This window comes from Myxine glutinosa, chromosome 8 (genome assembly GCF_964187855.1).
Source record: "Myxine glutinosa chromosome 8, kmMyxGlut1.1, whole genome shotgun sequence".
Classification (NCBI taxonomy): Eukaryota; Metazoa; Chordata; class Myxini; order Myxiniformes; family Myxinidae; genus Myxine; species Myxine glutinosa.
In genome coordinates this window covers 35,277,187-35,296,971 of record NC_136268.1, presented here as the reverse complement: position 1 = coordinate 35,296,971, position 19,785 = coordinate 35,277,187, and positions in this window count along the sequence as shown.

The following is a 19,785-nucleotide window of genomic DNA, read 5'->3' as shown; positions in this document are numbered from 1 at the left end:
GATGCCGGTGGGAGAGATAGACGGGGTAGAATCGATCCAGGACCTCGGGGAAATGTATGTGGATGAAAGAGAGGAGGAGAACATTGGCAATGTGGTTGAGGGGGTATCAGGCGCACAAAATGGCGCTCTCGCGCACGAGGTTTCAGGCGCGCAAAAAGGCGCCTCGCACGAGCGCGCGGTAGCCGAGCCCGCTGTATCAGCGGGCTTTAACATGCAGCCGTTTGACATGCTGCAGTTCATGGCACGGTTTAGCGAATACATGGCAGAGTCGAAGTGCGACAACGAAAAAAGAGCCAGGGAAATGGAGAAAATGTAAAACAGAATGGGGGAGCGACTAGGAAATCAAATCGGGGAATTAGACAAGAAATTTGAGGGGTTAGACAATGGGATAGAAGGGATGAAACATGGGTTAACGGGGGTGGAAAATAGAATGGCTGCCCAGGAGAATCAGATAGAAGGGATGAAACATGGGTTAACGGGGGTGGAAAATAGAATGGCTGCCCAGGAGAATCAGATAGAGGGGATGAAAAATGGGTTAATGGGGCTAGAAAATAGGATGGAAGGCAAATTGCGGGAGATAGGGGAGCAATCCGCCCGAGAAATTAAACAAATGGGAGAGCAGATAGAGGAGGTAAAAATCAGGGTAGAAACCAAATTGGATGCTCAGAGGGATGAATTGGGACAGATGAGGGTGGCATCTACAAAAGAGATGGAGGAGATGAAAGAGGGGATACGACGAGGTGTGAGTGAGGAGGTCTCGGGGCTACGCGAGGAGGTAAAGCGAGGTGAGAAGCGTATGGAGAAAGAGGTGAGAAATAATACGGCTAGGTTACAGGGGGGAATAGAAGATCTGACGGAGGAGGTGGAACAGCTGACAGAGGGACAAACGGAGTTAGTGGAGCAGGTTCAAAGGAACACTGCGGTACTAGGAGGGTTAAAAGCGACACAAAGAGACATCAAGGAAGACTTAATAGCGACACAGAGGCAATGTCAGATGGTACGTGAGGGGCTGACAATGAGGTTGGACGAGGTGACAGAGGTAATGGAGACAAAGGACCGAGAGGTGAGGATGCACATAGAGACGGTCACGGTAGCCTTAGAGGACGAACTTGAGGAGACGCACCGGGAAATAAAAGAGGTGAAGCAAAAATTAGAGGAAGTGGAAGAAGAGGTGAGTGAAATTAAGAAGAGACGGACAGAAACTAAGAGAGAAATACGGGAGGAGGTGATGGAATATGTACAAGGTCGGTGCTCAACTCATGATGTGCTGCTCACTAACCAAATAAAGAGTTTGCAGGTGGCAAAAGAGGTGCGGAGACGAGGTGCCAAGGTGAGTGGCGAAATATTCGGCAATGTATATGATGTGAGGAAAGCTTCAGTCGGCTTGGGGATTGGTTTGGATCCGGGTGTTCGTGAAAGGCCGTTGGTGAAGTGTGCGACAGGTCTGGTGTGCGAAAAAAGAGGTGTGCGAGAATGTCCGACCATGGGGTGTGTGAGGAAAAAGTGCGCGCCGACCAGTGAGTGTGCTGTCGAGAGTGAGTCGGTAGTAGCGCGTGTGCGAGGGAGCACCTGGAAGCGCGGTGTGGGGAGTGTTACGGAGGAAGTAACGAAAAAGTGTGCGCAAGAGGATGCGCGAGAAAGGTGTGTAACGGACAGGTGCATGGGGAAAGCACATGCTGTCAAGAGTAAGGGAGAATGCACACCTGTGGTGAGTGTTACAAAGGATATAACGGGAGAGGATGCGCGAGAAAGGTGTGTAACGGACAGGTGCATGAGGAAAGAGTGCGCTGTCGAGAGTAAGGGTGAGTGCGTTGTCAAGAGTGGTGGTGAGAGTAGTGAGAGTGGCACGGAGCGTGAGTTAGTTGTGACAGGTGAGCGAGGGTGTACACCTGGCATGGAAGGATGCACACCTGGAATGGTAGAGCGTGTGTGGGAATGCACACTTGAGTTGGTCGTGAGGCACGTGGCTGGGTGTGCGAGTGAGAACACCCCTGTGATTGTCACAGAGGAGGTGACCGAGGAAGGGGCGCGAAGAGGTGTGTTGGTGAGGTGTGCGAGCGACGAATGTGTGCCAAGGTGTTCGGTGGTCAGGTGTGTGACCAAGTCTGGGAGCGGAATGAGTGTACCGAGGTGTGTAAGAGAAGGTACGATGAGGAGCATGGAAACAGCTGGAGGTATGAGCAAGAAAGGGGTAGCGTATGCGTGTAAGCATGCAGGTGAGGCATCGACGGTAACCGGGTTAGCGGTTAGAGCGACTTATAGCCGAGTCGGGCCCTCGGTGCGTGCCGGGCTTCGCGTGCCGCGGGGACCAGCGGGGATCCGAGCCACGGCGGGTTCGAAAGGACCGCCGTACGCGATCCACGCTGGGCCTCGCTTGGAACGGCCGCGTCCATGCTCCACTAGGCGGAGCGGGCAGCTCGATAGGAAGGGTCATCATGGTGACCACTTTTTGTTGAGACGTGCCGGCAGGTCGAGATCGGGACATTGGATGGCTCCACGCCGAGGTGGTGCGTGGGATCTCGGCCCGGGTAAGCCCCCGTCCCTGCCCCGAATGCGGGACGTATCCAGCCGCTGGCACAAAACAACCCGTATTCATTGCTCGGCTGTACGAAGCCGAGCTTTAGAAGGGAATTGGCGCACCGAGAGGCAGTAGTAAGTAGACTGTAATGACGAGGATAGTGTTTTGGCCCCGAAATTAGTAAAACAAAAAATTGATGATTGGCAAAGGATTGGCAGTAATGATTGGCAGATGATGGTAGTGATTGGCAAATTTTTGATTGGCTGAAATTTGGTGTGCCAAATTGATAGTAGGACCTCCCCGATGTGGTGGGATGGCAACTCTGTCATCCCTCACGGGGGGGGGGGGGGCAAAGGAGCACTAGCTTATGGGGTTGATGGCAGTGAAAACTAGCCCGGGTGGGTTAGGATATTGTGTGTAGGGCCCTAGAAGATGACATTAGGTGACGTTAAGATTAGTTAGTGACTGATACCTGTAGTGGGGACGCAGGTAGTTTAGTGTGGATGATAATGACGTGGGAGCGCAATAGTTTAAAGGGACGACTGGGAAGCGCAAGTTTCAGAGGGGAGTAGTTAGCTGAGATGATGCCGTGTGTTTGAAGATTGAACAGGTGTGATTGAACAGGTGTGATTGCACAGGTGTGCAGCTGAACAGGTGTGTGGAGCAGTGTATGAGTGAGTGATGGTGATGTGTGTTGTGTTGACCAACTGGTCCAGGAAGAGGAGGAGGGTGCAGGTGGCACCAGGTATGATTGCACAGGTGTGCAACGACAGGTGAATGGAGGACAGGTGTATGGAATAAATGGTATGGAGTATTGGAATGGATGGTCGTGGAGTGAGTATGGTGGAAATTGTGGAGTGGAGTGGATGGTGCGAAGGTGTGAATGGGGGAAGAGTGGACCCCCATCACGGATACCCGGGGCGTGTAGTGTAAGTGTTAGGTAGAGGGTACAGGTAAATTGTGGTTGGATGTTGGCATCTGTGGTGCGGGTGAAAGAATGGTCTTTGGATGGGTGCATTAGTGTTGTGGAAATGGCTGGGCGTGTAGCCTGTTAGTGTGTGTAGTTGGTTTGGGCACTCCACCACTGTGAGGATGTCGGCCAGGTGAGGCCGCAGGTGGGCTCTGGGAGCCGGTAGTAGTTGTTGTGGATGGGGCCCGAGGATCCGGAGGACGGACCCGGGTAGCCCAGTGCCAGAGAGCACCGAGTGGGGTGACAGAGCCAGGAGGGGCTTTCCCCAGTTAGTTAGGTTAGGGTGAGGAGCTAGGTAAGCTCGGGTGGCAACTGCAGTGGTGGAGGTGTGCAGGTGGGTAGACCTGCTGGGAGAGCTACACCTCACAGCCCAGAAATTGTGCAAGGGCACCGGGAGATGAATCGGGGGAGTGAGACCCCAAATTGAGAAGCACCACAGTTTGGTCAATGGGAATTGGTTTTTAGAACCCATAGTGTAAGTTGGCCAATGGATTGGCGGGGAAAGACCCCGGGTAGTGTAAAGTGTGTTAATGTCATTTAGAAAGTAGTTAGGATGAAGTCTCCTCGCACCATCTGCATCCACTCACCTGAGGTGACAGGTACTCCGCACCATGCCATGTTTTGATTATTTTTTACTGTGCAAATGTTTGGATTGTGAGACGCATCATGACGTGGGTGTGACATTGTGCGTAATTCCATCTCTCCCTCCTTATGAGGATTGATGACGAATTGGGTGATGGCAAATTTTGGATAGTGGGGGAGTGAAGACGAATTTGGTATAAGGGAAATGAGGGGAAGACGTGACGGTAGCGACGGATTGGTAATGTGTAGATTTTTGTACATATGGGGTAAGGGCAAGGGTAGTGTAGGTGACAGGGGGGTGACATACGGTAGGGACGAGCTTTCTCATTTCGCTCTCCGTACGCATTTCGCCTTGCATTGCCTTATTGACGTGTACCCTTGTGACCTTACCCCTCGCTCATCTCTTGTCCCCCTTTTGTCCCCCACATGACCTGTGTGCTATGGGGCGCCGAGGGGAGCGTGCGTGAGTCGGCCATTGTGCGCCCGGAACTCTCAGAACCAGCTGTCTGCATCGATGCACCACATTATGGACCACATGTCTGTGGCCAAGCACCACTTATGGACCCCATGGGTTGGGGCATGGCCCCTCTGCTGGAACCGGCCATGAGGGCCCGACATCTTGCTGGCGGACCTTGGCCACAGGGCACCGATGCCCCACAGGTGAACCACACGTAGTCGGCCCTGTGGGCCATAAATAAAATAAATAAAAATGGACACATTGGGTGCAAGTTTTAATACAAATAGGCCGCCAGTAAGCAAAGCAAAGGAATGACAACATCTGGAAGAACAAATAATAATTACCAGCAGAGGGAGCTGAAGAGCAAGAGATCACCTGCAGGGTTAGGGGTTGTTTGGTTATTTTTTTATTGTTGAACATTGATGAACAATGGTGACTGCACCGATTGGTGCTTGGGTGTGTTTTGGTGCGTTTTTGGGTGCTTTCATGGTGCATTGATGCAGAGCAGACTGTCTCTCCCCCCAGAAAGAACAATCACAGGTCCTGGGTTAGTTTTGTAAATAAAAATAGCGTCATTGTAAATAATGCTCCCCACCGTCAGTGTGTAGTTTGAAGACCAATTCCGCAATTCGGTTAACTGTGGGCGTAAGTCTGTTAGGCAGGGTGCAATGGAGCAGCGGGACACATTTATTTATGTTTTAAAACTGTCGCACTCAGGGTCAGGTTAAAAGTAGAGGGAACTACACCTACGTGTCACACTAAATAAAAGTTGTAGGCCCGGGCCGTGCCTAAGAGGAGGAGGGTGCAGTGTTGCGGATATGAGGACTGTATTTTTTTGATTGTGTGCTTTATTATTATTATTATTGTTTATTCTGCGCCCCCTGCCTCCGGAGCTGTGTAAAGGTGAAAGGGCATCCCATAATTAGTCCACAAGCATACACGTCAGCCAATAATAGAATACCCCTGTTCGATAGTTATATCTTATTCTGTGTTTTAGGGTAAGGCTGTGTCTCCCATTAATTGAAGTACTCCATTGCACCAGTGAAAGAGAATAGATCCCCTTTCATTCCCATCCCCAAAATCTCCATTTCCTTTCACATCCCCTTTCGTCATTGCCAAGCCTCGATTGCCAATTACATCCCCTCCAAAACCACCATTGAACATGTGCTCGGGTCGGGGAAGAGGGGCGTGCCCGCCCGTCGTCATCAAGGGCGGAGCCAGAGGGTCGCGTGACCAACCAGGGCCGAGGTGAGCACACCGATGGGCGTGTCCAAAAGGCCGGCGGCTTGATCGCCGGAGGCGTTATAAAGGCGCGCGCGCAAGAAGCAAGGGGGTGGTCGGTGGTGAGGAGTGAGTGGACCAAGAGAGAGAAAGAGTGGTTGGACCAAGAAAGAGAAAGAGTGGTTGGACCAAGAGAGAAAGAGTGGTTGGACAGGGAGACGTGCAAGAGTGTTGTTGAGTTGAGGGTTTGGACCAGACGAGTCAGACGAGTCCTGGCAAAGCAAGCGGCGGCCACAGCAGCAACAACACCCAACAGCCGCTTGGGGCCTGGACGGCGGTTTTGAGCAGGGCCGCGAAGGAACGGCGGCTGCTAAATGCGCCGATCGTGCTGCAGGACCCCCTTGGACCTTCCTCTCCCTCCAGCCATCCACCTCCTGCCTTTCCACCCTTCTTGTGTACGTGAGTTTGTTCTGTGTGTCTTGTCCCTGGGTATTTAATTAAGTCTGTATAAGCTAGTATTTGCACTGTGTCACCTGCGTCTTATGTGTTGTAAATAAACGTGACTGCTTTCTTTTTGCTTGTGTGTATAATAAATCCAATTACTCTTCTGTCCGTCTTCTCGTCTTATTCCTTTTCCTCTTTGCATTTCGTCGTTTTAGTCTTTTCCAGATTGGGCAGCTGCGATGCGATACGGCCAAAGTTCTGGGTGAATCGGGTGAGTCGGGGAACAACTGTTCGGTCGCGGAGCCTTCGCTCGGCAAACAACATCCTAAACCGCGATCAGTAACAATATATTGCTGCCTGATAAACGGGCTTTTCAGAGTACCCGAGTTTGATTCGTGCAATAAAGCAACTCGGACGAATTTCCATCTTTTGTCGCGTCAATCCTTTCGACTCGCGTTGGAGCACAGCTCCTTCATTGGTGACCCACGACATGGACATGGCAGTTGCCCTTAAACTGCCTACCTTCTGGGAGGCTCACACGGTGGTTTGGTTCGCCCAGGCGGACTCCCAGTTTGCCCTGCGAGGCATCACCGCCGACGACACCCGCTTCTACCATGTGGTAGCAGCGCTCGGCTCCCCCACCGCGGCCCACGCCCTAAGCCTCCTCCAGCGCCCGCCAGCAGCTGACAAGTATGGCGTGATGAAGACGCTCCTCCTCGACGCTTTCGCCCTCTCACCGCGGAACGCGCACGACGCCTGCTCGACCTGCCCGAGCTCGGCGACACGCGCCCGTCCGAGCGAATGTACTACATGCTCTCGCTGCTCGGTGAGCACTCTCCGGATTTTCTTTTCCGAGAGCTGTTCCTCCGCCAGCTGCCTAGCCAGGTACGCCTCGCCCTGGCAGGCACGCAGATCGCGGATCCCCTCGCCCTCGCCAGGGAAGCCTACAAGATCTCCTCGGCAGGCCAGCACATCGGGGCGGCTACCTGGACCCCGCCGCCGTCCGAGGCGATGCCCATGGCGCCCGAGCGCCCTGCGCGGTTGGAGGCCGAACGGCCGGTGCAACTGGCGGCCGCCACGCCGCGCCGACAGCTTCCAACATGACGGCCGGGGCCTCCACCTGACCAGGCGTGGTGTTATTACCACGCCAGGTTCGGACGGAAGGCTCGGACGTGCCAACCCCCGTGCACTTTCGGCAAGTCGGGAAACGACTGGGCCGGCGTTCATTACCAGCCATGAGCGCCGGCCACTCAGGGAACTTGCTTTTTATTAAGGACAAAGCGTCCGGGCGGCGTTTCCTTTGTGACACCGGCGCCCAACTGAGCGTCATACCCGCCTCCGAGCAGGACAAGCAGACCGCCGTTTGCGGCCCCTCCTTGGTCGCTGCCAACGGATCGGCCATACGCACCTTCGGCCCGTGCAACGTCACCCTCTGCTTCGGCAGCCAGCGCTTTAATTGGACCTTTGTGACCGCAAGCGTGCCCATGGCTTTGCTGGGCGCCGACTTCCTCTGCGCGCACGGCTGCTGGTCGACGTCAAACGGCGTCGCCTTGTCAACGCCGAGACCTTCAGCTCCCTGGCATGTACGATGAGCAGCCCCGCGCCGACCGAACTAGCATGCACCCTCCCGGTGGCGAACGAGTTCGCTAGCCTGCTCGCAGAATTCCCGGCCCTCACGTGGCCGACGTTTTCGGCCGTCGCAGCGAGACATGGTATCGAGCACCACATACCAACTACGGGCCCGCTGGTCTATGCCAGAGCCCGCCGCCTCGACCCGGCCAAGCTCGCCGTGGCCAAAGCCGAGTTCGACGCGTTGGAGCGCCTCGGCATCGTGCGGCGCTCCGATAGCGCATGGGCCTCACCATTGCACATCGTGCCGAAGCCGGGGGGCGGATGGTGCCCATGTGGCGACTACCGCCGCCTCAACGACGCTACCACCCCCGACAGGTATCCGATCCCGCACATCCAAGACTTTTCCGCCCGTTTGGCGGGACGGGTCATTTTTTCAAAAATTGACCTGATACGGGGATACCACCAGGTACCTGTCAGGCCGGCCGACGTCCCAAAAACGGCCATCATCACACCGTTCGGCCTGTTCGAATTTTTGAGGATGCCGTTTGGCCTCAAGAACGCGGCCCAGGCGTTCCAACGCTTGATGGACGGCGTGCTGCGCGACCTGCCATTCCTCTTCGTCGACCTGGACGACATCCTCGTCGCCAGCACGTCCCGGGCCGAGCACCTCCTCCACCTCCGAACACTGTTCGGACGCCTCAGCGAGCACGGCTTAATCGTCAACCCGGCCAAATGCCACTTCGGCACGACGGCCGTTGACTTTTTGGGCCACCGCATCACCAAGAACGGGGCCGTGCCACTGCCGACCAAGGTCGAGGCCATCACCAAGTTCCCGCGTCCCCGCTCCATCAAGGCCCTGCAAGAGTTCCTCGGCATGGTGAATTTTTATCACCGTTTCTTGCCCCGCGCTGCTCAGCTCATGCGGCCCCTTTACGAAGCCCTCCGGGGCAAGCCGGCCAAGCATGACATCGTCTGGTCTGCGGCCATGGACGTGGCATTCACGAGCGCGAAGCGGGCCCTCGCCGACGCAACGCTGCTGGCTCACCCGGTGCTCGACGCTCCCATCGCCCTCACTACGGACGCCTCCGACTACGCGGTGGGCGCCGTACATGAACAATGGGTGAATGGGGTTTGGCAGCCACTCGCTTTTTTTAGCCGGCAACTCCGGCCGAACGAGTTAAAATACAGCACGTTTGACCACGAGCTCCTCGGTCTATACCTGGCCATTCGCCATTTCCGGCACCTCCTCGAGGGCCGCCCGTTCACGGCTTTCGTCGACCACAAGCCGTTGGTTTACGCAATGGCCAAAGTCATGGAGCCGTGGTCGGCCCGCCAGCAGTGCCACCTCTCTGCCGTGTCGGAATTTACCACGGACATCCGGCACGTCGCCGGCAAAGACAACGCCGTGGCCGACTGTCTTTCTCGGGCCAGCGCGAACGCAGTCCACCTCGGCGTGGACTTCGCGCTCATGGCGGCCGACCAGACCACCGACACCACGGTGCAAGCCCTCCGGGCAGCGGACACGGGCCTCCGCCTGGCCGACGTCCCCTTCGCGGACACTGTCCTGCTCTGCGACGTCTCCCAAGGCCAGCCTCGCCCCATCGTGCCCGTTACCTGGCAGCGCCGCATTTTCGCCTCCATCCACGGCCTTTCCCACCCGGGCCGGAAGGCTTCCCAGAAGCTGGTGTCGGCGCGTTTCGTCTGACACGGCCTTCGACGGGACGTCCACGATTGGGCCAACGCCTGCACGGCCTGCCAGCGGGCCAAGGTCCACCGCCACACCCAGGCCCCGCTGGCACCTTTCACCATGCCCGAACGGCGTTTCGACAACGTCAACGTGGACCTGGTGGGCCCCCTTCCCCTGTCGCGGGGTTTCACACACCTGCTCACCATGGTGGACAGGACCACTAGGTGGCCGGAGGCCGTTCGCCTCATTTACACCACCACCGCCGACGTGGCATAGGCTTTCATCGCCACCTGGGTCGCCCGTTTCGGCGCACCGGCGAACATCTCTTCGGACCGCGGTCCGCAGTTCACCTCCGAGCTGTGGGGCGCGGTCGCCCGCAACCTGGGAGTCCAGCTCCACCGTACCACGGCCTACCACCCCCAAGCCAATGGGTTGTGAGAGCGTTTTCACCGCTCCATGAAGGCCGTGCTCATGGACGGCCTTCAGGACGACAGGTGGGCCGACCGGCTGCCGTGGGTCCTTTTGGGCCTCCGCACGGCCCCAAAGGAGGACCTCCAGGTGTCCACCGCCGAGCTCGTCTACGGCCAGCCACTCCGCGTCCCGGGCGAGTTCGTGCCCAACGCTACCAGTCCCTGGTCCACAGCTCGCCAGCGCTCGGACCTCCAGGAGGCCGCCCGACGGTTTGACCCCGTGCCAACGTCCCGCCACGGTGGCCCCCAGTCCTACGTCCCCCCAGCGCTTCGCACAGCGGAGTACGTTTTTGTGCGTCATGACGCACACCGGGGGCCACTCCGGCCGCCGTACGACGGGCCCTTCCGGGTCCTGCGACGGGACGACAAGTCGTTCGTCATCGACATCGGCGGCAGGTCGGACCGGATTTCGGTGGACCGCCTCAAGCCGGCGCACGTGGACATCGACCAACCACCACGGTTGGCCCTTCCTCCACGGCGAGGCCGCCCCCCGTCCACAGTTCCCCCCGCTCGACCACCCGCCACCACACCGGACCCCCCTGCCCCCTGCCCCCCACGACCCTCCCGGGGTCGCTTCGGCCGGGTCATCAGGACCCCCCTTAAATTGACCCTGCCGGTGCAAGTCGATTCTGGAGGGGCATGTGTAGTGGTTACCACTGGGTATACACAATCGCCTTGCACCTACCGAGGACGCGGCCAGGGAGCGATCACCATGCCGGGCTCGTCCAGGCCGCCCGGACATGCCCAGACGCGCCTCTCCCGGGCATGCCCGGACTCGCCGTTCCCGGGCTCGCCCGAGCCGCCCGGGCACGCCCGGTCTCATCTTTCCCGGGCATGCCCAGACTCGCCTTTCCAGGGCTCGCCCAGGACGCCCGGGCATGCCCACTCTCGCCTTTCCAGGGCTCGCCCAGGACGCCCGGACATGCCCAGACGCGCCTCTCCCGGGCATGCCCGGACTCGCCGTTCCCGGGCTCGCCCGAGCTGCCCGGGCACGCGCGGTCTCATCTTTCCCGGGCATGCCCAGACTCGCCTTTCCAGGGCTCGCCCAGGACGCCCGGGCATGCCCACTCTCGCCTTTCCAGGGCTCGCCCAGGACGCCCGGGCATGTCCAGACTCGCCTTTCCAGGACTCGCCCGGGCACGCCCAGCCTCACCTTTCCAGGGCTCGCCTAGGACGCCCGGGCATGCCCGCTCTCGCCTTTCCAGGGCTCGCCCAGGACGCCCGGGCATGTCCAGACTCGCCTTTCCAAGGCTCGCCCAGGACGCCCGGGCACGCCCGGTCTCGCCTTTCCCGGGCAAACGCTCCGGCATGATGTGTATATATATTGCTGCCCGATAAACGGGCTTTTCAGAGTACCCGAGTTTGATTCGTGCAATAAAGCAACTCGGGCGAATTTCTGTCTTTTGTCGCGTCAATCCTTTCGACTCGCGTTGGAGCACAGCTCCTTCATTACCTCCTATAGATCTGTTTATGTGTGTTACCTCCTTTAGATCTGTTTATATGTGTTACCTCCTTTAGATCTGTCTATATGTGTTACCTCCTTTAGATCTGTTTATATGTGTTACCTCCTTTAGATCTGTCTATATGTGTTCCCTCCTTTATATCTGTTTATATGTGTTACCTCCTTTATATCTGTTTCTGTGTTACCTCCTTTAGATCTGTTTCTGTGTTATCTCCTTTAGATCTGTTTCTGTGTTATCTCCTTTATATCTGTTTCTGTGTTACCTACTTTAGATCTGTTTCTGTATTATCTCCTTTAGATCTGTTTCTGTGTTACCTCCTTTAGATCTGTTTCTGTGTTACCTCCTTTAGATCTGTTTATATGTGTTACTGTGGTGCTGTGCATACACGACTCGATTGCCCGAGAGGTAGGCCACAACGCGTTTGTACAAACAAAGAGTCTTTATTCAGAGCTCGCACTTCAGCACTGGGCAGGCTCGAGCTTAGAGCCCGCATATATGTCCCGATGCCACGCCTTGTCCCCGGGCGTGGCCGATCGGTCGAAAAGCGGAGCATGTGCTTTCGTTCCCTGCCTGGACGCTCGCACCACCCACTGGTGCGCGGAATTATTGTCCCTTGTGCCCGCCACACACGCCGCCCCAGAATTCCAGCGCACCTGAAGGGTGAGTTTGCGGGGAAGCCGGATGACCCAGCCGAAACGCCCCCTGGCGAAGGGTGCAGGGCTGGGGGGTAGCGGGGCAGGGGGGTGCCGGGGTCCGACCCCCGGGGGGCAGCCTCGACGCGGAGGCAGAGCTGCTGGCGGGGGGTGGTCCAGATCGAGGTGGGCCGGCTTGAGGCGGTCCACGGAGATGCGATCCGGGGCACCACCGATGTCGATGGTGAAATATTTGTCCCCGGTCACTAGCACGTGGAAGGGCCCGTCGTACGGGGGCCGTAGCGGTGCCCGGTGGGCGTCGTGCCGGATGAAAACGTACTCCACCGTGCGAAGCTCCGGGGCGACGTGGGGAGACGGGCAACCGTGGTGCGCCGTCGGCACCGGGGCGAACCTCCGGGCGGTCTCCTGAAGGGTGGAGCGCTGTTGCGCCGCGGACCAAGGAGCCGTGGAGTCGGGATAAATTCGCCCGGTACCCGCAGTGGTTGCCCGAAGACCAGCTCCGCCGAGGACGTGCGCAGGTCGTCCTTGGGCGCCATCCTGAAGCCCAGCAGGACCCAGGGGAGCCTGTCGGCCCAGCTGCCATCGCGGAGGCTGGCCCGGAGCGCGGCCTTCATCGAGCGATGAAAGCGCTCGCACAGGCCGTTTGCCTGGGGGTGGTAGGCCGTGGTGCGGTGTAGTCTCACGCTGAGCCCTTGCGCCACCGTGGCCCAGAGCTCCGAGGTGAACTGGGGGCCGCGGTCAGACGAGATGTCCGAGGGGGCACCGAACCGGGCAACCCAAGTGGCGATGAAGGCTTGCGCCACATCAGCCGCAGACGTCGCCACCAATGGGACCGCCTCAGGCCACCGTGTGGTGCGGTCCACCATGGTGAGGAGGTGGGTGAACCCCCGCGAGGGGGGCAGAGGTCCCACCAAGTCGACGTGCACATGGTCGAACCGACGCTCGGGCACCGCAAACGGGGCCAACGGGGCCTGGGTTTGGCGGTGGACCTTTGCGCGCTGGCACGCGAGGCACATTCTGGCCCAGTCGCGGACGTCCTTCCTGAGGCCATGCCAGATGAACTTCGCCACGACGAGCTTCTGGGAGGCCTTCGTGCCCTGGTGGGACAGGCCGTGGATGGCGTCGAACACTGGGTGCTGCCAGCCACCGGGCACGATGGGGCGAGGCCGGGCGAGGGAGATGTGGCCCATGGTGTCGAATGGCACCTCGGTGACGCGGAGGCCCGTGACGGCGGTCCGCAAGGCCTGGATCCCGGGGTCGGCGGTCTGGTCCTCCGCCATCCGGGCATAGTCGATCCCGAGGTGGACCGCGTGCGCGACGGACCGGGAAAGGCAATCCGCCACCGGGTTGTCTTTACCCGCGACGTGACGGATGTCCGTCGTATACTCGGACACGGCAGAGAGGTGACGCTGCTGCCGTGCCGACCATGGCTCGGCGACCTTGGCCATCGCGAACACAAGGGGCTTGTGGTCGACGAAAGCCGTGAACGGGCCGCCCTCCAGCAGATGGCGGAAGTGTCGGACCGCCAGGTGGAGCCCGAGCAGCTCTCGGTCGGAGGTGCTGTAGCGACGTTTGTGCAGGCGAAGCTGCCGGCTAAAAAACGCCAGCGGTTGCCAAGCACCACGCACCCACTGCTCGTGCACCGCGCCCACCGCATAGTCCGACGCGTCGGTGGTGAGGGCGATCGGCGCATCGGGCGCCGGGTGCGCCAGCATGGTGGCGTTGGCCAGGGCCAGCTTTGCGCCTGCAAACGCCGTGGCCATCGGCTCCGACCAGGCGATGTCACCTTTGCCCGGCTTGCCCCGGAGGGCCTCATGCAGGGGGCGGAGGAGCTGGGCGACGTGGGGCACGAAGCGGTGGTAAAAATTTACCATGCCCAGGATCTCCTGGAACCCCTTGATCGTGCGGGGTTGCGGTAAATCCCTGACCGCCTCCACCTTGGCCGGTAAAGGGACGGCCCCGTGCCTGGTGATGCGGTGCCCCAAGAAGTCGATGGTGGCGATGCCGAAACGGCACTTGGCGGGGTTGATGATTAGGCCATGCTGGCCCAGGCGTTAGAAAAGCGTCCGGAGGTGGAGCAGGTGCTCCTCCCGGGACGCGCTCACGACTAGGATGTCGTCCAGGTAGACAAAGAGGAAAGGTAAGTCGTGCAAGACGCTGTCCATAAGCCGTTGGAACGCCTGGGCCGCATTCTTCAACCCAAAAGGCATTCGCAAGAACTTGAAGAGGCCGAAAGGGGTGATGACGGCCGTATTCGGGACATCGCCCGGTTGTACGGGGACCTGGTGGTAGCCCCGGATGAGGTCCACCTTGGAAAACACGGTCGTGTTTGCCAACCGGGCGGAAAAGTCCTGGATATGCGGGACCGGGTAGCGGTCGGGGGTGGTGACATCATTGAGCCGGCGGTAGTCCCCGCGCGGCCGCCATTCCCCACCGGGCTTCAGCACAATGTGCAGAGGAGAAGCCCGAGTGCTGTTGGGGCGCCGTACGATCCCCAGCCGCTCCAGCGTGGCGAACTCCGCTTTCGCCACGGCGAGCTTCGTGGGTTTGAGCCGGCGTGCCTGGGTGTAGACCGGCGGCCCGACGGTGGGTATATGGTGCTCCACCCCGTGTTTAACGGCCACCGCTGAGAAGGTGGGCCGCGTGAGGGCCGGGAAACTGGCTAGGAGGCGGGTAAAGTCGTCCGCTGCCGGAAGTGTGCAAACTATACTCGCCGGGACAGAACCTTCCAGTGAGCTGCTCAACGAGCCGCTCAGCGAACAAGCGAGCGAGCTGAAGGTTTCGGCCTGGACAAGACGTCTGCGCTTCACGTCGACCAACAGCCCATGCGCACATAGGAAGTCCGCGCCCAGCAGGGCCATTGGCATGCTGGCGGTCACGAACGACCATTGAAAGCGCTGCCCTCCGAACCGCAGTGAGAGGCAACGCTTCCCGGATGTGCGGATGGGTGTACCGTTGGCGGCAAGCAAAGCGGGGCCCCGGCCCGCGACTTGCTTGTCGGACGTGGAGGCGGGGAGGACGCTTACCTGCGCTCCTGTGTCGCAAAGAAAACGGCGCCCGGACAAGGTGTCCGTGATGAACAGGAGGCTGCCGGAATGGCCGACGCTCATGGCCACAAGTGAGCGCCGGTCGTTTCCCGACCTGTCAAAAGAACATGGCGGGCGGCACGTTTTAGCCTTGCAGCCGAACCTGGCATGGTAGTAGCACCAGGTTTGCGGCGGTGGCCCCGCGGCGGCCGTGTCGGCGGCGGTGGTGGTGGTGGCGGCGGCGGTAGTGGGCGGGGCATAGCAGCGGCCACGAGGGAAGCAGGGGGCATTGGAGCCTCCGCACCGGGAGCCACTACGGCAGCACCGTACACCGACCGCGTGTCGCAGGCCGCGAAATACTTGTCGGCCTCTCCAGCCAGGGCGCGGGGTTTCGTTAGTTTGGAACTGGCCAGCACGAGGCGCACCTGTGCAGTTAGCTGGCGGAGGAAAAGTGCGCTGAACAAGAAATCCGGGCACTGGTCTCCAAGCAGCGACAGCATGAAATCCATCCAGACGGATGGTCGTGTGTCGCCGAGGGCGGCAAGGTCCAGGAGGCGGTCGGCCCGTTCGATCTCCGTGAGCCCGAACATGGTGAGGAGGAGACGTTTGAGCACCTCGTACTTGTTGTCGCCCGGCGGGCGCCGAAGGATGGACACGACTCGGGCGGCAGTGCCGGGCCCGAGGGCGGCGACCACGTGGTAGTACCGGGTCTCGTCCGCCGTGATGCCTCGGAGCTGAAATTGAGCTTCGGCCTGCACAAACCAGACGTCGGCTTGCGCTTCCCAAAACTCGGGGAGTTTGACGGCGTTGGTAACCATGGCGCATTCGGGGGTCAGCAACGGCTGAACCAATCGGGGTCACCAGTGTGGTGCTGTGCACACACGACTCGATTGCCAGAGAGGTAGGCCACAACGCGTTGGTACAAACAGAGTCTTTATTAAGAGCTCGCACTTCAGCACTGGGCGGACTCGAGCTTAGAGCCCGCATATATGTCCCGAGGCCACGCCTTGTCCCCGGGCATGGCCGATCGGTCGAAATGCGGGGCATGCGCTTTCGTTCCCTGCCTGGACGCTCGCGCCACCCACTGGTGCGTGGAATTATTGTCCCTTGTGCCCGCCACATTACCTCCTTTATATCTGTTTATATGTGTTACCTCCTTTAGATCTGTCTATATGTGTTACCTCCTTTATATCTGTTTATATGCGTTACCTCCTTTATATCTGTTTCTATGTTACCTCCCATTCCTTTTTCCAATTCATTAATTTCCTTGCTTGTTTTTTTATCACTGGCGGTGCGTTGCTTTTATTCCGCCTCGCTCTTTCATGAGCCTCGATTTCGTCGAAAAAATATAAAAAGAATATGCTTAACCAGAGAGTGAGGCGCAGTGGACTTTTCAAGCATTAATTAGTTCTGTCAGAGCAAAAAAGAGCTAAAGCTTGAAACATCAGCCACACCTTGCTTAATACCACGGTCGTTAACATCCTCCTGTTGGCTTTCAGTTGATTGTTTAACTTTGTTGTCATAACCTGTACAAATATCATTGTTTAACTAGTGTTCTAGTGCTTCACGAAGACTAGTGTTCCATTGTGGTCATACTAGCTACCTTCAGTAGAACACTACTCTGTGAGCCATGTGCAAGCCAAAAACCATCTGTTGAAGCCACATGCTCAAATGTCTAATCATTTACATACCAGACATTCTTTAACAGTACAAGGGTTCTTAATTTCAATGTTGTACATTATACAGTGTAATGAAATACTACAGTTTAGTCCATTTTAACCAAATGTAAATCTTCCACGTTTTGGGTGGATGGATGCATTTAGTTATTTTTTGCAATAAAAATGGATTTTTCCATCAAAAACGTGTTTATGGAAAGAACCTCACGAGTCTGTCGGTCTGAGTCAAGCAAAGAGTATTTTTATTGAAAACTTTTCGGTCTTCGAAATCGAAACAGGAAGCATCGAGAATGTTGCTTGCTCGGTCGTCATAGCTCATCAAAAAAAAAAAAAAACTAAAAGCTTCAGTGATTAATCAAAAGAATTGCCCTGTTTTACTTCCAAAGGATATCCCATTGGAAATTTGAGACTCGTTCCTAGGCATTTGAGACCGACTGGAAGGATGTGCAGCTTCCTCCGAAAGCACGGGAGCCACTTGCACAGACCTCGTGCGGAGTTTCCTGGAGCAAAGCAGAGCGGTGAATGCTTCCTCCAAGACACACTCAATGGACCTATACACACAAACTCTGATACCCCGAAGGGGATAAGGGGATATATACATACATATATATATATATATAGTACTCCAATATGGCAAATTATGTGACTCTCATTCCACCTACATACCCCTTCCCTATTCAAAACTGAATGCATCACCAACTGGTGTAGCAGGACAGTAGGCAAGGCTCAAGTCCGACATTTCGACCAACGAGTTCCGAGTTTGCGCAGGTGTTGTGTGCCACGTCTTATCATTCCAAGGGGAGGGATGGTATCACGTGACTGCAATATGCAGATGAGAAGACTTAATATAAGTCCCCTTCCCTTCCTCATCTTTCCTTCTCATCTGTTACCTTCCCTCATTCACCCAATCATCCTTCCTTTACTACTTTTCTGAATTTTCATTTTCTCACTTTGGGCTCCCCCCCTAACCTTAGCTTAGGCATATAGAATAAATATATGGTCCCAAAATGTATTCGCATGCATTCAACATAAAGGGTAAAGAGATTTGTTTTGCTAACATTTTGCCTCAATGTAGCAATGAATCAGTCCACACACATCACCTGATTTTAGTCTTGTTGCAAAGAAACCATCCTTAGACAGGTTCATTCCCCACTTCTATGTTGTCTATTTCAGTATTTTATTACCCTCACCAGAGGCTACTGCATTTGCATCCATTCATCTGTCAATCGATATGTCTGTTTGTTTTTCTGGCTACACAATGTGCTGATGTAGGCCACAAACACCACCTAGTGGTAGACAGTATTACAAGTTATCTTTTTTCAACCGAAGTCCATAAAGTATGTACAGTAGCCTGTAAAAGCATTCACCACCTCCAAAGTTTTCAAATTTAGATGCCATCTGAGTTTATTTAATGAGGATTTCAAATCAAACTTCATATATAGAGTCTTCACAAACTACTCCAAAGTAATAAAGCAAAAAAATGCAGATAAAATGCGAATAAGTGAGATAAACATACACAATCAGATTATTCTCAGTTACATAAGTATTCAAACTCGTTGCCTAATTAACCTTAAATCACTTCAGCAGCAAATTATTTGTTTGAAAGTTTACAAAATAAGTGTAATAGGTTTTACCTGTATGTAATCAGTGGTTTAACTTAAAAATTAAGCTCCCCCACTTATTTAAGGAATTTTAAGGTGCAACTTACTTGGTCAAACAACAAGGCAAACATGAAGACCAAGGAGGTTTCAAAAGAAGTCAGACATAAAATGGTGGAGAAACACCGTTCAGGAGAGGGTTATAAAAAGATTTCAAAGTCACTCGTTATCCCGTTGATTACGGTGAAATCCATCATTAAAAAGTGGAAGACGTATCATACCACCAGGGCAAGCAGGAAACTGGTTCAGGATGTCACTGTAAATCTAACAATGCTTTTGAAAGATCTGTAAGGCTCTATGTCCAAGATGGGAGTCAGTATTCATCAATCAACAATATCCTGTTCCCTTCACAAAACTGGCCTCCATAGATAGGTGGCAAAAAATAAGCAATTACTGAAAAGATGCATCTTAAAACGCATACAGAGTTTGTGAATAAAATCATCTTAATGATATTGCAGGCATGTGTAGAAAAGTTTTGTGGTCAGACGAGTTTTTTGGTCTAAAATCAAAGCGTTACATCTGGCGCAAGCCTAACACTGCAGATCACCCAGTCAACACCATCCCGACTGTCAAGCATGGCGGTGGCAGCATCATGTTATGGGGCTGCTTTTCATCAGCAGGGACTGACAAGCTTGTCAGGATAAAATGGACAATGGAAGGTGAAAAGTACATGAGAATCCTTGATGAAAACCTCCTTCAGTCAGCCATGAATCTGAAACTGGGTAGGATATTCACATTTCAGCAGGACAATGATCCTAAACACAAAGCTGAAGCCACACTGGAATAGCTGAATAAGAAGAAAATTAATGTTCTTGAGTAGCCCAGTCAAAGTCCTGACATGAACCCAATAAAGAACATTTATGACGAGACTTGAAGATCGCAGTCCATCAACGATCCCCATCAAACTTGGTAGGTAAAACTAGAGCAATTTTCACGTGAAGAATGGACAAATATTTCATCTCACTGTACAAAGCTGGCAGAGACTGACCCAGAAAGACTCATAACAAACATTGCTACAAAAGGTGCTCTGAATACTTTTGCAACTAGTGAATTTTGATTTGCGCATCTTTTTTGCAGATATTCCTGACGTGTAAATAATTTTTATGCTCATAATGTGTATGGTTATGTTATGTGAGAGTAGGCTTGTTTTTTTTGGTCACCTGGGGGAGAGGAGTGTGAACGTGATGGATTGTATCATTTTAATTTCCTCATTTTTTTGACATTTTATTGTGCTGGTGATACGGGAAATCGAGTGATTGGTTTATTGTGAGTAATAGCTTTGAGTTTATTTTGAATTCAATTTTATTATCTGATGCATTATGAGTTCACTTTGTTGAGGAGTATGATTTATTGTGTTTGTATGTGTGACCAACACCGACATATTCCTT